This window comes from Ictalurus punctatus, chromosome 23 (assembly GCF_001660625.3).
Source record: "Ictalurus punctatus breed USDA103 chromosome 23, Coco_2.0, whole genome shotgun sequence".
NCBI classification, from domain to species: domain Eukaryota; kingdom Metazoa; phylum Chordata; class Actinopteri; order Siluriformes; family Ictaluridae; genus Ictalurus; species Ictalurus punctatus.
The window spans coordinates 438,474-451,272 of record NC_030438.2 but is presented as its reverse complement, the minus strand read 5'-3'; the positions used below and the strand labels follow the sequence as shown (position 1 = coordinate 451,272).

General features: G+C 39.4%; 1 protein-coding gene across 5 annotated transcripts in view; it reads right to left on the bottom strand.

The window, feature by feature from the left end:
- The window catches only part of gli3 (GLI family zinc finger 3), a 199,006-nt gene that overhangs the window by 8,142 nt on the left and 178,065 nt on the right, over nt 1-12,799 (bottom strand). The gene's annotated exons all lie outside the window — the stretch shown is intronic.

The window sequence follows — 12,799 nt, the reverse complement described above, 5'->3', positions numbered from 1 at the left end:
TGATCTGAGAGGCAGTCGTAGCCATTGAAGGTGTGATGCAGGATGCTGTGATCCAACTACAGAACATATCACTAATTAAACACTATATTACTTTTATAAAATTATTTTTTTCACTGTTGAAAAAAAAACCCTTATCCATACAGGCTATCAATAGAATGAATATATATAAATAAGATTCTGGAGGGAAATGTTGTTAGCAGCAGAGCAAGTTTCAATGACTGGCTTAGAAACCATGAGTAGGAACAAAAACTAGTCAGAGGGAAAAAAACACATAACTTTGTTCAACTTTTGCTTTGCAAGGGCTACTTAAAGTCACTGGACATCTATGGCTCTCTTTGAAAATGAATGACTTCTGGCCAAGTTGTTGCATTGTGTCCCTGCAGGTGTGAGAGCAGGGTGAAGTTAATTCTGGGGACTTGTCTATCAAGGAGCTGCAAAAACTTCCTCATGAAGTATTAGAACAGCGAGGCCTATTCTTTTGTTTTTACTATATACTAAAGACATTTGAGATCAAAAGAATGATAGATCAGAATTTCATCTTTAATTATATTTACATCTAGATGTGTCAAACAACTCAGAACATGGCACCTGTGTTCAAAAATATTGGAACATGTGACTGACAGGCATAGCCAATACAACAATTTGGAATGTGGTGAAAAATAACGTAACCACTAGTGTGGTAACAACCAAACATTGAACAGGTCAGCCAAGGAAAACAACAGCAGTCAATAAAAGAAACAATGTGAGGGCTGTGAAGAAAAGCCCAAAAACAACAGTCAGTGATATCGCCAACAACCGCCAAAGGGCAGGGGTGAAGGTATTACAAGTGTGGAATTCGCAAAGAAATATAGATGAGCCACAAAAGTTCTGGAACAAAGATTACACTCTGCCAAAGAAACTGAAGGTTCAAAATGTTGAGAAAGAAATTAACATCCTTTGATCCAAAACGTACGAGCTTATTAGTCAAGCATGGTGGAGGTAGCATCATGGTGTGGGCTTGCATGGCTGCTTCTGAAATGTTCTCACTAATCTTTATTGATGATGTAACTCATGATGGCATCATTCAGCAGAATGAATTTAGAAGTTTAGATAAACATTCCAATTTAAAGAGAAATGCATCTAATCTAAATAGGAGGAACATCATTCAGCAAGACCCAAAACACACTGCCAATCAGAGCTGGTGTAACTCGTTACAAAGTAACATGTTACTGTATTCTAATAACTTTTCTTATAACGGAGAAATGTAACATTACATTTTAAATTTATGTAATTTGATTATAGTTACTGATGTCAATAAAATTGTTACTTACATTACAAATTTATTGTAAAGAAAGCAATAGTTGGTAAATTTCATTTATAAAATAAATCACGTTTTGCCCCGAAGATTTTTTGTTTAGCTCCAAATAATTCTCCACTTGGAGCGGTTTGTCACTACGTAACTGAACGTCAGTAAAATCTTCAGTGAATGGAGGCGAGACCAATCAAACAGGGTTAAAATACGTGGAAATACTTGTGTGTTATTGGCTGACAGTTCTCAATTCTGCCAAATGCTAGCTCACACAGTCAGTGTGAGGAAGAAGGGATATACGCCAATTTATTTATTTGTTTGTTTATTTATTTATTTATTTTTAAACCAGTAAAGGGGTTGAAATGGAAACAGTAACATCCTCTGATAGTGAGCAGGAAAATAAGGTGTGTAAATGTCTATATGAGTTCCACTTTAGGTGAACATGATATGAGCAGAGCATAAGGGAAGATAATATACTTTGCAACCCAGACAATGATAGCTTTGTTGTGCCTCCCCTTGGCTAGTGACACCAAACGAGCCTAGTTAGAAAAGTTTTATATTTTATCGGTCTGGTAGTCCTACAAACAGTGACAACACCTGAAGTATGTTTTATGATAAAACTTTTTCTGATCATGTCAAACATTGATGCACGCTAAATTTACTGAAAGAACTAAATGTTTCACTTTGTAGTGTATTTTTGTAGGTTTGATAGGTTTTGAAAGTAAAGTGAAACTAAAGTTATTAGTAATCAGAATACTTTTTACATGCAGTAATCAGTAATGTAATCAGATTACAATTTTAAAGTAGTAATTAGTAATCTGTAGTGGATCACATTTTTTGAGTAACTTACCCAACACTGCTGCCAACACAACAAGGGAGTTCATCAGGGGAAAAAATTGTTGTAGACTGGCCAAATCAATCATCAGACCGTAACCCTAACAACAACTGAAAGAAGCCAGGAATAACATCACAAAAGAAGAATGCAACAGTTTGGTGATGTCAGTGGATCTCTGCCTTGATGCAGTTATTGCAAGCAAGGGATATGCACCCACATAAAGTGTTATAGTCTTAAAGTAAATAGGTTCCAATACTTTTGCTCACCTAAAAATTGGGTGGTCTGCCACAAAAGGTGCCATGTTCTAAGTTGCTTAACACATCTACATGTAAATATCAGGAAATGAAAGCTGAAATTATAATCTATCCTCTCATATTCATCTTTTGATTTTAAACCCAAATGTCTTCTGTGTAAAAAACAACAAATTAATTGGCCTTGCCATTCCAAGACTTTTGGAATGGACTGTATCATTGTGAGATTTAAGCTGAACTGAAGAATAAAGCTCAGTTTAGGTGGTCACTACCTAGCCATCTGTGACAACAGTGCTCAGATTTTCTATACTGCTTTTTCTGTTTCTTTCTTTCTCTGTTCCACCTCAAGTAATTCTCTTACTCAATCAATTTTCTGATTGTTGATTCCTTCATTTGTCTGTTTTCAGTCAGTCTTTCAGGTGGGTTTTATAATGTTGCGTTTAGATGCCGTGTCCAATTTAAGCAAGATTTCAAATAAAATCCTGTTGCCTCCTATCACAATTGTCTGCCTTTCCAAGAGAAGCACTGACAGCTGTGTTGCCTGCCAACTTCCAATCAGACTTAGATTGGGGCAAGGGGGAGGGAAAGAATGTAAGGGTGAGAAATCTTTGTTTTTTTTCATTGGCCATTTCAGAAGTGCTTTGCATTTCTTACCAGAAACAAAAGCAATACAATGATCATAGTCAACCTGGGTAGCAAAAAGAAAAGAACAGGAAACAGAAAAACAGGGAGAGTAAAAATATCTCTGAATCGATTCCCTTACATACAGAGCAGGATAGGGGACAGAGGCGAGTGACAGTGAAAACGTAAACATGAGAGAGAGGGATTCAGAAAAAAATGAGTGAAAGGTGCTGGCAGAGATAGAGAGGGGAGTTGCTGCTATAGACAGAGAGAGGAGCTCATCCTCTATTCTTCTTCATGACATGAAGGCAACTGGTGTCACTAGCTTCTCTGTCATCTTCCTACCATCTGCCCAAACTTTCCTAGAGTTTGGATAGTGCTGCAGGAGTGTGTTATTGGTTTGTGTGTGAGAAAGAATGACTGTGAGGTGGTAGACTGTCATTCAAACCTGACCCCTGTTTCACACCCTGGCCCTGATTCTGTTTACTGGCCTTGTTTTACCCCATGTCTCTACAAAGACCATCAGATTTTAATTTAACTTTATCCTCCTAACACAGGACAACTTTATCCTCCTAACTAGGGTTAGGGTTAGGGTGTTTAGGGTTAGGGTTCATAGTCAGTGAATAGTCATATTCACTGACTATTTTTTAATAAAATGTTGACCATCTCAGAAAGTGCACAGGCAAAGATACATCCAAAGCATTCTTTCCATAATATATTATGAATTTGAGCAGCAAATGAAAAGAATCTGAATAATCAGGGAGCGAGAAAGATGACATGAGGTCCTGAGTACAAACTACTTTTACTGGAAAGGTAGTTCATGTATGTAGGCCCCCTCTGGGATCCAGGAAATTGTGACATGATGGATTATGCAAATGAGCTTTTAGAATTTTTTGGACAATCTTAAGCAATGACACAGTATACCAGATTTTACAAAAGAGGATTTACATTTCTTATATGTATCACAAAGGCTCCTTGCTTTTCTGGAGTGTCCTAAAGATTTCTCATTCCTCCAGCAAAATAATTCTAAATCTTGTTAGGTAATATGAGGTGATCCAGTCAAGAACTACTATTAACCACTGGTAATACACTTACGTCAGATAATCTAGGAGCCTGATGGCTACCAAACAGTGAATAATCATAGCATGGACCAAGGGACTTTTTCAGCTATTTCCTTATAATGTGGTATTAATAATAAATGAAACATAATCAAGAAAGCGGCTGAAATGAGAAAACTTAAGTACCTGAATTGTAATGTCTTATATGAAACTACTCATTGCTCTCAATAAAGTTATAACATATTAATTTGGACAAATCAACATCATAACAGTTTTGTATTGTATCAGTTTCTGGAATTGTCACCTATATATATATATATATATATATATATATATATATATATATATATATATATATATATATATATACAATTTTCTGTGATAGTATGCGATCAATAACGTTTATACTATTAGCAAAAACCTAAAAAGTAATGGTCTTTGAATTACAATTGGAATGTTTGAAGTTTGGAGACTCACTGTGTAAAGACTGTTGTCACTTCACTTCCTTCCTCATCTCCCTCATCCCTCTCCCTCCCTGTTCCTTGCACTGAGTGGAACTCCCTGTGGTATATGATCTGCCTGATGTGGCATTGGCACTCAATAACCGCAACAGAGACAGTGAGAGGGAAACAGAGAGAGGAGGAGACTATAGCATGTCCCTTAACACTCACTTGTACAAATGAGCCTGATGCTGTCATCTGTGATGCATGACGTTACTACAGTGATTGTGGGATGAGCGAAGAGGGGAGAAAAAGGAGGGAGGAATGGAAAAGGGTGTGACACTAATACTCTAATGGCCAGATATGGCTATTACTCCTCATGTTTCGCCCCTGATATATATATATATATATATATAGCAATGCCTAAATATTTGTGCAAATGACCATGTGGTTAAATGATCCACAGAATTCCATATTTAAAAAGTAATGTTACACTCTTTACACCCAGATCCAAATTCTTTAATACAAATGAACTAGAAATGCTTTATCATGCTTAAGAAAGTACATCAAATACATATAGTAACTGTTTTATTCTGGTTAGGGACACTGGGAAAAAATGTGAAACTACATATACACAGTAACCTGAGGCATTAAGCCAAGCTCAATATCAAATTTGGGGATGCTGCAGCACCATACTGACTTTTTAAAGTATCAAAAATATTTTCCCCAGTTTTTCCTCCCCAATTTGGGCACCTATGCTCGACATTTAGACATTCTGACCTGAGTAGAATATAAGGGCTAATGCTGTATTCCTTAAATTAAGTTTGTATAAACTGCTAAATGTACAGTATGATCAATTTACAGTTACACATAAAAGGACATAAGATGATCAAAACAACATAATGAGGCTCATATACAAACCTAAAGCAAGAAAAACGCACTGAATACCCTCATTACTGAGCCAGTTTGTAGCTCTTAAATTTATATTGTCTGCTTTTCATCCTTTTTACTGAGCTGTGGCCTGCCCCATTAAAATGCAGCCACGCATGAAAAGAGCCTGTTTACAAGGCTATTTCCCAGAAGCGAGGCAACTCCAACAGCATTCAGTTTTATCAGTCACACTAATAAATCATACACTCCTTTTGCATGTCAATCACTGAAGCGTTCTGTGTGAAAAGAGCAGAAAAAGAGGCTAAATGGGAATGAGGGAGAGGGATGAGGGAGAGAAAGAGAAGGAAGAGGAGGAGGGTGGGGTGCAATTGGCATGTGTAATTCTGCTTTGCCTTTTCATCTTTGTGTAAGATACTCCCAACTGATAAAGCGGCTAATCCTGAAGCTGATCAAAAAAGGGGGGAAATCCACATTTAACCAATTAAAGGCTCCCTGCACCAGCCAGAGGGTATATTAAGGGAGAAAAGAGGTCTGCATACCCCCCTGCACACCCCCCCCAGCCTTTCTTTATCTCCCAAGCACAAACAGGAGCAAAAAGAAACTATTCCCCCTCTACAACCACACACACACACACACACCTAAACATTTTGTTAATATTTTATTTTCCCTCTCTAATGTTTTATTTTCCCTTTGATGTTAAAGAATCTACTACTAAAACTGTTGGGACTCAGTTAGAAAAAAAAAAAAAGACATTTATACTGTGTATTTTAAAACTGTCTTCAATTATATGCTATTAAGATATGCTTTTTTTATTTGCCACATCACACAGTCTTACACAGAACTACACCACGGTTCATTCACTGAGGAAAATGCTTGGGAAGAACTGTACACTTAATGATAATAAATAAATATTCTACATGTTCTTCTCATGTCTACTTTAATGTGTGCTAAACATAGACATCTTATTTTGATGTCATTATATTATTAACTCTCATTTAACTCCCTTGTCACAAGTCAATGAATGGGGAAATGGCAGTATAGCCAGAGGGTACATGATTTTTGGTGGAAATCACAACCAAATAGTATGCCAATTATTATGTTTATTATTGAAATTTTATACTTATTATCCCGTTTGACTGGTAATTTGATTTGAATGGCTTTAATCCAAACCTCAATAACTCAATAAACTCAAATATCTCAGTAAAAATGTTTTAGGTCTATAAGTTATGTGAACCTAATGTGTTCTGTCAGAGGAAAATTCAGAAATAGAAAGCTCCATGGCTTCAATAAATAAGTATCCGAAATATTATTGTACACATTTAAATGCTACGCCTAATATTTGAATAGTTGGATTATGTTTGGAGGGGAAATTTATTTTACAGTTACTGGGGTCCTTGGCTGCAAAAACGTTTGAGAACCTCTCTTCTAGTGGTGAAACGCTCAAACTAAGGCTAGCTTTTAGAAACCGTATAAGTTTATCAATTACACTGGTTCTCCTGTAAAATTATTTGTTATAGATTTTCCAAGTTGTTGGCTTAACATAGCAACATGATTATACTGTATGTAACTGCTTGAAGCTCTTCAGAGTTGGTTATGAACTTTTCACAAATAAAAGTGCTAGAAAAAAATTTGATTAAGTGGATATGTGGGCTGCTAGGGTGTCGTGTGCTCATGCTTACATCAGGTGAAGTCTTCTTTACTTAAACATAAGGTGGCTGTGTCCATTAGAGGGTAGTACTGCAAGAATCATATCAGGATTTACAGAAAAAGAGACCATGACCAACAGAAATTTATGGAAGAAAACGATGGAAGCCCATTTCTGCCAGAACCAATAAAAAAGGTGCACAACATATGCAGCAGTATATGAAAATTTTGACTTATTATTGTAAAATTCTGTATTATCTCAAAATATTGACTTATCTCAAAATTCTTACTCATTATCTCAAAGATCTGACACTATCTTGTATTTTTACTCCAAAATTATGCTGAACTATCTGCCAAATTATTTCTAAAAAAAAAAAAAAAAATTAAATTGAGAAGGGACACATTATTTGCACAGACTTATCACTATAGTATATCAACATTTTGAGATAATAAGTCCCAATTTAGAATTATCTCAAAATAACTCAAAACTCTCATTGTTTTCACCAGATAAAAAGGAAAGAAATTGCATAGCATATTTTTCTATTCATCAGCAGCAGTATGTCAAAGTTGAGTTATTATCTTCTGCAAACTAATTTTTTTTCTAACTGGCAGAAATTGGCTTCCATAGGAAAATGTCTGGGTTACGCATGTAACCCTGTTGGCTGAGGAGGGAACGAGACATTGCATGAGCTCCACGATATGGGAAGCGCCCTCGTGCATGACCAGTATCTGAAGCTTGTGTAACATCATGCCTATTTATAAGCCTGCCGTGATCAGATGACGTGGCAATTAAGCACGTCGCATGATATAAAAACAGCACCTGTGAGCCGCGCCATCAGCCTCTATTATCTGAAGCGAAGACACAATTCACAGGCATGCCCCAGTATGATAAAGCTACGCAACATCTCATTCCCTTCTCAGGGAAAAGGGTTACATACATAACCCAGACGTTCCCTTTCAAAGGGAAATCAACGTTGCGTTAGCTCCACGCTGTGAGAACGACAATACCCACTCAGTCATATTGAGGGTACGGCCTGTATAAAAAGATCAGATCCCAAGGGTCACTGCAAGACATTCGAGCCTGGGGTGGAATGTATATCCAGGCTGTAATATCAAATGTGTGATATTACATGTGAGGCATATACCACCCCACTGCAGCACACATCCTGTAAGGGTACCCCTTTGGATAAAGCCTTTGAAGAGGCAACACCCCTAGTGGAATGAGTCCTTATGACCAGAGGTGTAGCAAGACCGCGCATCTCATAAGCGATAGGGATTGCTTCCACTATTCAATTAGAGATGCGCTGCTTCAACACAACATCACTTCTACTGTTGCTACCACAGCAGACCAGAAGCTGCTCTAACTTACACCACTGGCCGGCGTGATAGACGTAAGCACAAAGAGCCCTTACTGGACACAGTAGGTGCAATTTCTTTTGTTCCAGTGTGAGGGGGGCCAGAAAGCCTGCAACACAACTGGCTGGGCAGCAGATGTAGGCACTTTAGGAATATAATCTGGCCTAGAATAAAGGAAGGCCTTGACTAATCCAGGGGCAAAGTCAAGGCAGGAAGGGGCAACAGAGAGCATGTAGACCTCCTACTCGCTTGAGCGATATCAGGGCCAGCAGAAGAGCTACCTTTTAGAGTCAGAAGCTTCTCTGAGGCTGACTTTAAGGGCTCAGATGGGTCACCTGACAGACCTTCCATGACCACACAAATGTCCCAGGGAGGTATGTGTGGTCTGCAGATGGGCCTCAGCTGCCTCACACCACGCATAAACCTCAAAGCCCGAAAAGAAGCAACACGAATAGGGGCGTGCCTGACCAAAATGGTGGCCACATAGACCCTGATTGTAGAAGGAGCCAACCCTGCTGAGAACGGTTCTGCGCTGGGTGGAATCCTATCTCTCTGACAGATCCTTCAAGGTATCATGGAAGTGAGGTATTTCTGAAACTCAGCAACTCACAACTGGCGTTCCACAGGGGTCAGTTCTGGGTCCACTCCTCTTTTCTATCTACACTACATGTCTAGGGCAGGTGATTGAGTCTCATGGCTTCTCATATCATTGCTATGCTGATGACACCCAGCTCCATTTGTCTCGGTGTGGATGAAGGAAAACCATCTTAAGCTTAACCTGGCAAAATCTGAGCTTCTCGTCATCCCAGCCTGTCCCTCAATCAACCACAACCTCACTGTACAGCTCAGCTCACTCACACTCATGCCAACCAGGACGGCCAGGAACCTTGGGGTGATTCTTGATGACCGGCTTGACCTTTACAAACCATATCTCAGCAACTGCAAGGTTCTGTAGGTTCATCCTGTACAACATCAAGAAAATCCGACCCTACATCACCGAACAGGCTACACAGATACTAGTCCAGGCTCTTGTTATCTCTATACTGGACTACTGCAACTCACTGCTTTCAGGCCTCCCAGCCAGCTCCATCAAACCCCTTCAGATGATTCAGAATGCTGCAGTGCGCCTCGTCTTCAACCAGCCCAAGAGAACCCATGTCACACCCCTCTTCATCTCCCGCCACTGGCTTCCTGTAGCTGCCTGCATAAAGTTCAAGGCCTTGATGCTCACCTACAAGACCTTGTCAGGAACAGCACCCTCCTACCTCAACTCTCTCCTGAAGGCCTACGTTCCCTCTCGCAATCTGCGATCGATTAGCGACCGACGTTTAGTAGTTCCCACTCAGCGTGGCACAAGGTCCCTTTCCAGAACCTTCACGCTAACTTTTCCTCAGTGGTGGAATGCACTTCCAATTTCAATCCGGACTGCAGAATCTCTCACCATCTTCAAAAAACAGCTAAAGACCCACCTCTTCCGTGAACACCTAACCAACTCATAAAAAAAAAATAAAAAAAAAATAAAATATTGCACTTACACCTCTACTCTGTGCACTTTGCTTCCTCTGGAACTCAATTAATGGATGGAATTCTTGTATGGTAGCACTACTTGTATTGTTCTCTGCTTGATATATCGCTTCGCTTGTATTTTTCTCATTTGTAAGTCGCTTTGGATAAAAGCATCTGCTAAGTGAATAAATGTAAATGTAAATGTTTGTTGGCCACAGTGCAGGAGGGGAAATGTAGTCACTAGTTTGCTGTGATATGACAGAACCCCCCAAGGTGCTTCTCCCGAAGTGCCAAAATACACTCCCTCCCCCGACGGTCCTGGCCCTCTGGGAAAAATGTTCACACAGCCCCTCGGTTTCCAATACAGGCATTGTCCAACAAGTAGCAGGTTCCTCAAGGAGCCGAGGAGCAGACATAAGGCTGGGGCTGGTTTGCCGGGGTCATTAGGCAAGACCTAGGTGTGGGAAGTTGCTTTAGACGGGGGCTTGACTTGGTGGGCCGTCTCGTTGGCTTTTCTTGAGTGTGGAGCAATGTCTACTGTGTAGCAAGGAGGCAGAATTACATCCTCCATGGAGCAGAATGGCAGAGCGATGTCCTCAGCGGCATGGGAAAGTGGAGCGAGGTCTGTATAGAACACTGGCATAGTGGCATCCAAGGCAGAGTGGGGGTGCAAAGCGGAGCTCTTGGCTGCAACGGGAGGGGGAGAAACATCCTCAGCTGAACAGGGAGTTTGAGTGGCGTCCTCAGCTGTATAGGAATGCTAAGCAGCGCCCTCAGTCCTGCAGAGGTGCTGAGCGTCATTCTCCATCGAATCTGCAGGCTGAACTTGGTTGGCTGTGTCAGCAGACTCAAGCATGAGGAGAACTTGGTTGGCCGTGTCGTCAATCTCGAGTATAAGCATAACTAACTTGGTTGGTCGTGATGTCGGCTTCAGGCATGAGCAGAACTTGGTTGTCCGTCTCGTTGCCCTTGGACATGAACTTGGCTTGAGAGGCCATCTCATTGACCTCGGAAAGGAATTTGGCTTGGGAGGCCGCCTCACCGACCTCGGAAAGGAACATGGCTTGGGAGGCCACCTTGTCGACCTTGGACAGGAACGTGCCTTGGAAGGTCGCATCGTCCACTTTGGACAGGAAGATGATTTGGGAGGTCGACAAGGCAACTGCGTATTCACTTCGCAAAGAGTGAATGCATAGAAAGTCCTTATAACCTTTGGTTGTGATTTGCTGTGAACTGGATGCAAATTGTGTGTGATTAGCTGCTACCATGGTGGTGCATAGTTGTCAACTAAATTGAGCTTTTTTCATCTAAAATAACAAGTCATATACAAACATATGTAATTTACATATTTTCATAAACCACTGAATAAAGCTGAAAGCTAAGTTAAAGGTTTAAAAAGAATAAGAAAAATATTTTTTTTATTTTCAAACAATCACTGAAAAGGAATATGTTTGCAAATTACAACAAAGGTTCTGAGCTGTGAATCAAATAGATGCCACATGTTTCCATTACATTATTGAGTTCTCAGGGAAAGGTGGTGCACTTGAAAAATAGTTTGAAAAAATCTGCCCTAACCTTCCCAAAATTGTACTCCACAACTGCCAAACATCAATACGTTAAACTCAACCCATTACAACAGAGACAAAGATAGTATTTTTCATTCCTTAAGAAAAAAAATGAATTTGAAGGGAGGGACTATGCAATTTATTAGTATGTCTGAGCTATCAGCTGCAGTGTAATGCAAGAAACAAGAAATTACAGTAATGAAAGTAGGAATAAATGGAGAGAATTGGCATAGAACTATAATGAGACATATTGCTTTGTAGATTAACATCATCAAGACTGAGCCCTGATCTGTGTGCAATGTGCTTGCTATGTCTAATTATTAGGGCTGATTGGTAATTAATGAAGAAAGTGGAAAGTTTCCACCTAAGCTGATTTAGTAATAAATCATCAAGGATTATGCATGGATCCAGAAAATCCAGAAATCATTCACACACACACACACACACACACACACACACACACACACACACACACACACACACACACACACGTCTTACTATCATTGCAAGGTCCTTCCACTGACAGAATTATTAATGCAGCTGATTCATTCTATGCTACACCTAAACTAAACCCTAGCCTAAAATATTCAAATCCTTGTGGGACCATTTTGTCCCTACCAAGATATATAAACATACCCACAACAATGGCTGTATTTATGGGTGGACAACATGGCACCATTTACACCCATTGTGTGGTTTTGAAGCCTAATATTGATTTAAATGAAAGTCATTTTCATTTAGCCATTCCACTTAAATTTGAGCAGTAGTTCAAAATTGGAGCTGTGCAGTAGATATGGCCTATCAGAGAATGCATCTGCCTCTTGATGCTATTGAGAGCTATTATACTCACCAAGTCTGGCTGCCTGGCTCCCGAAAGTGCTGCTATGAGCTCTTTAATTATTATTGTTGATGTTGTTGTTATTATTATTATTATTATTATTATTATTATTATTACACCTATTGTTTTCGTTCGTCTTCTTCTTCTTCTTATTATTATTATTAGGGGCCAAGCACCACAGATGCATAGAACACAAATAGAGGACAGTCTGAAATGTTACCATAGCAAATTTGGAGTCGCTATCTCAAACCCTCTAGCACCACCAACAAGTCAAATATTTCACTCATGTTTATGTTAATAACTTTTGAACCATAAGGGCTAAATTATTAGCCCTAAATAATTTATCCTTTTATTCCTTGGCATACCATGGTTTCAATTTCCAGCAAACTAGATTTTCCACCATTTTGAATTTTCTGGTAAAAACCTACTTTTTTAAACTCCTCCTAGACGGTTTGTTCGATTTTCACCAAAATCTAAATAGATCATGTTCAGACCATGCCTACAAA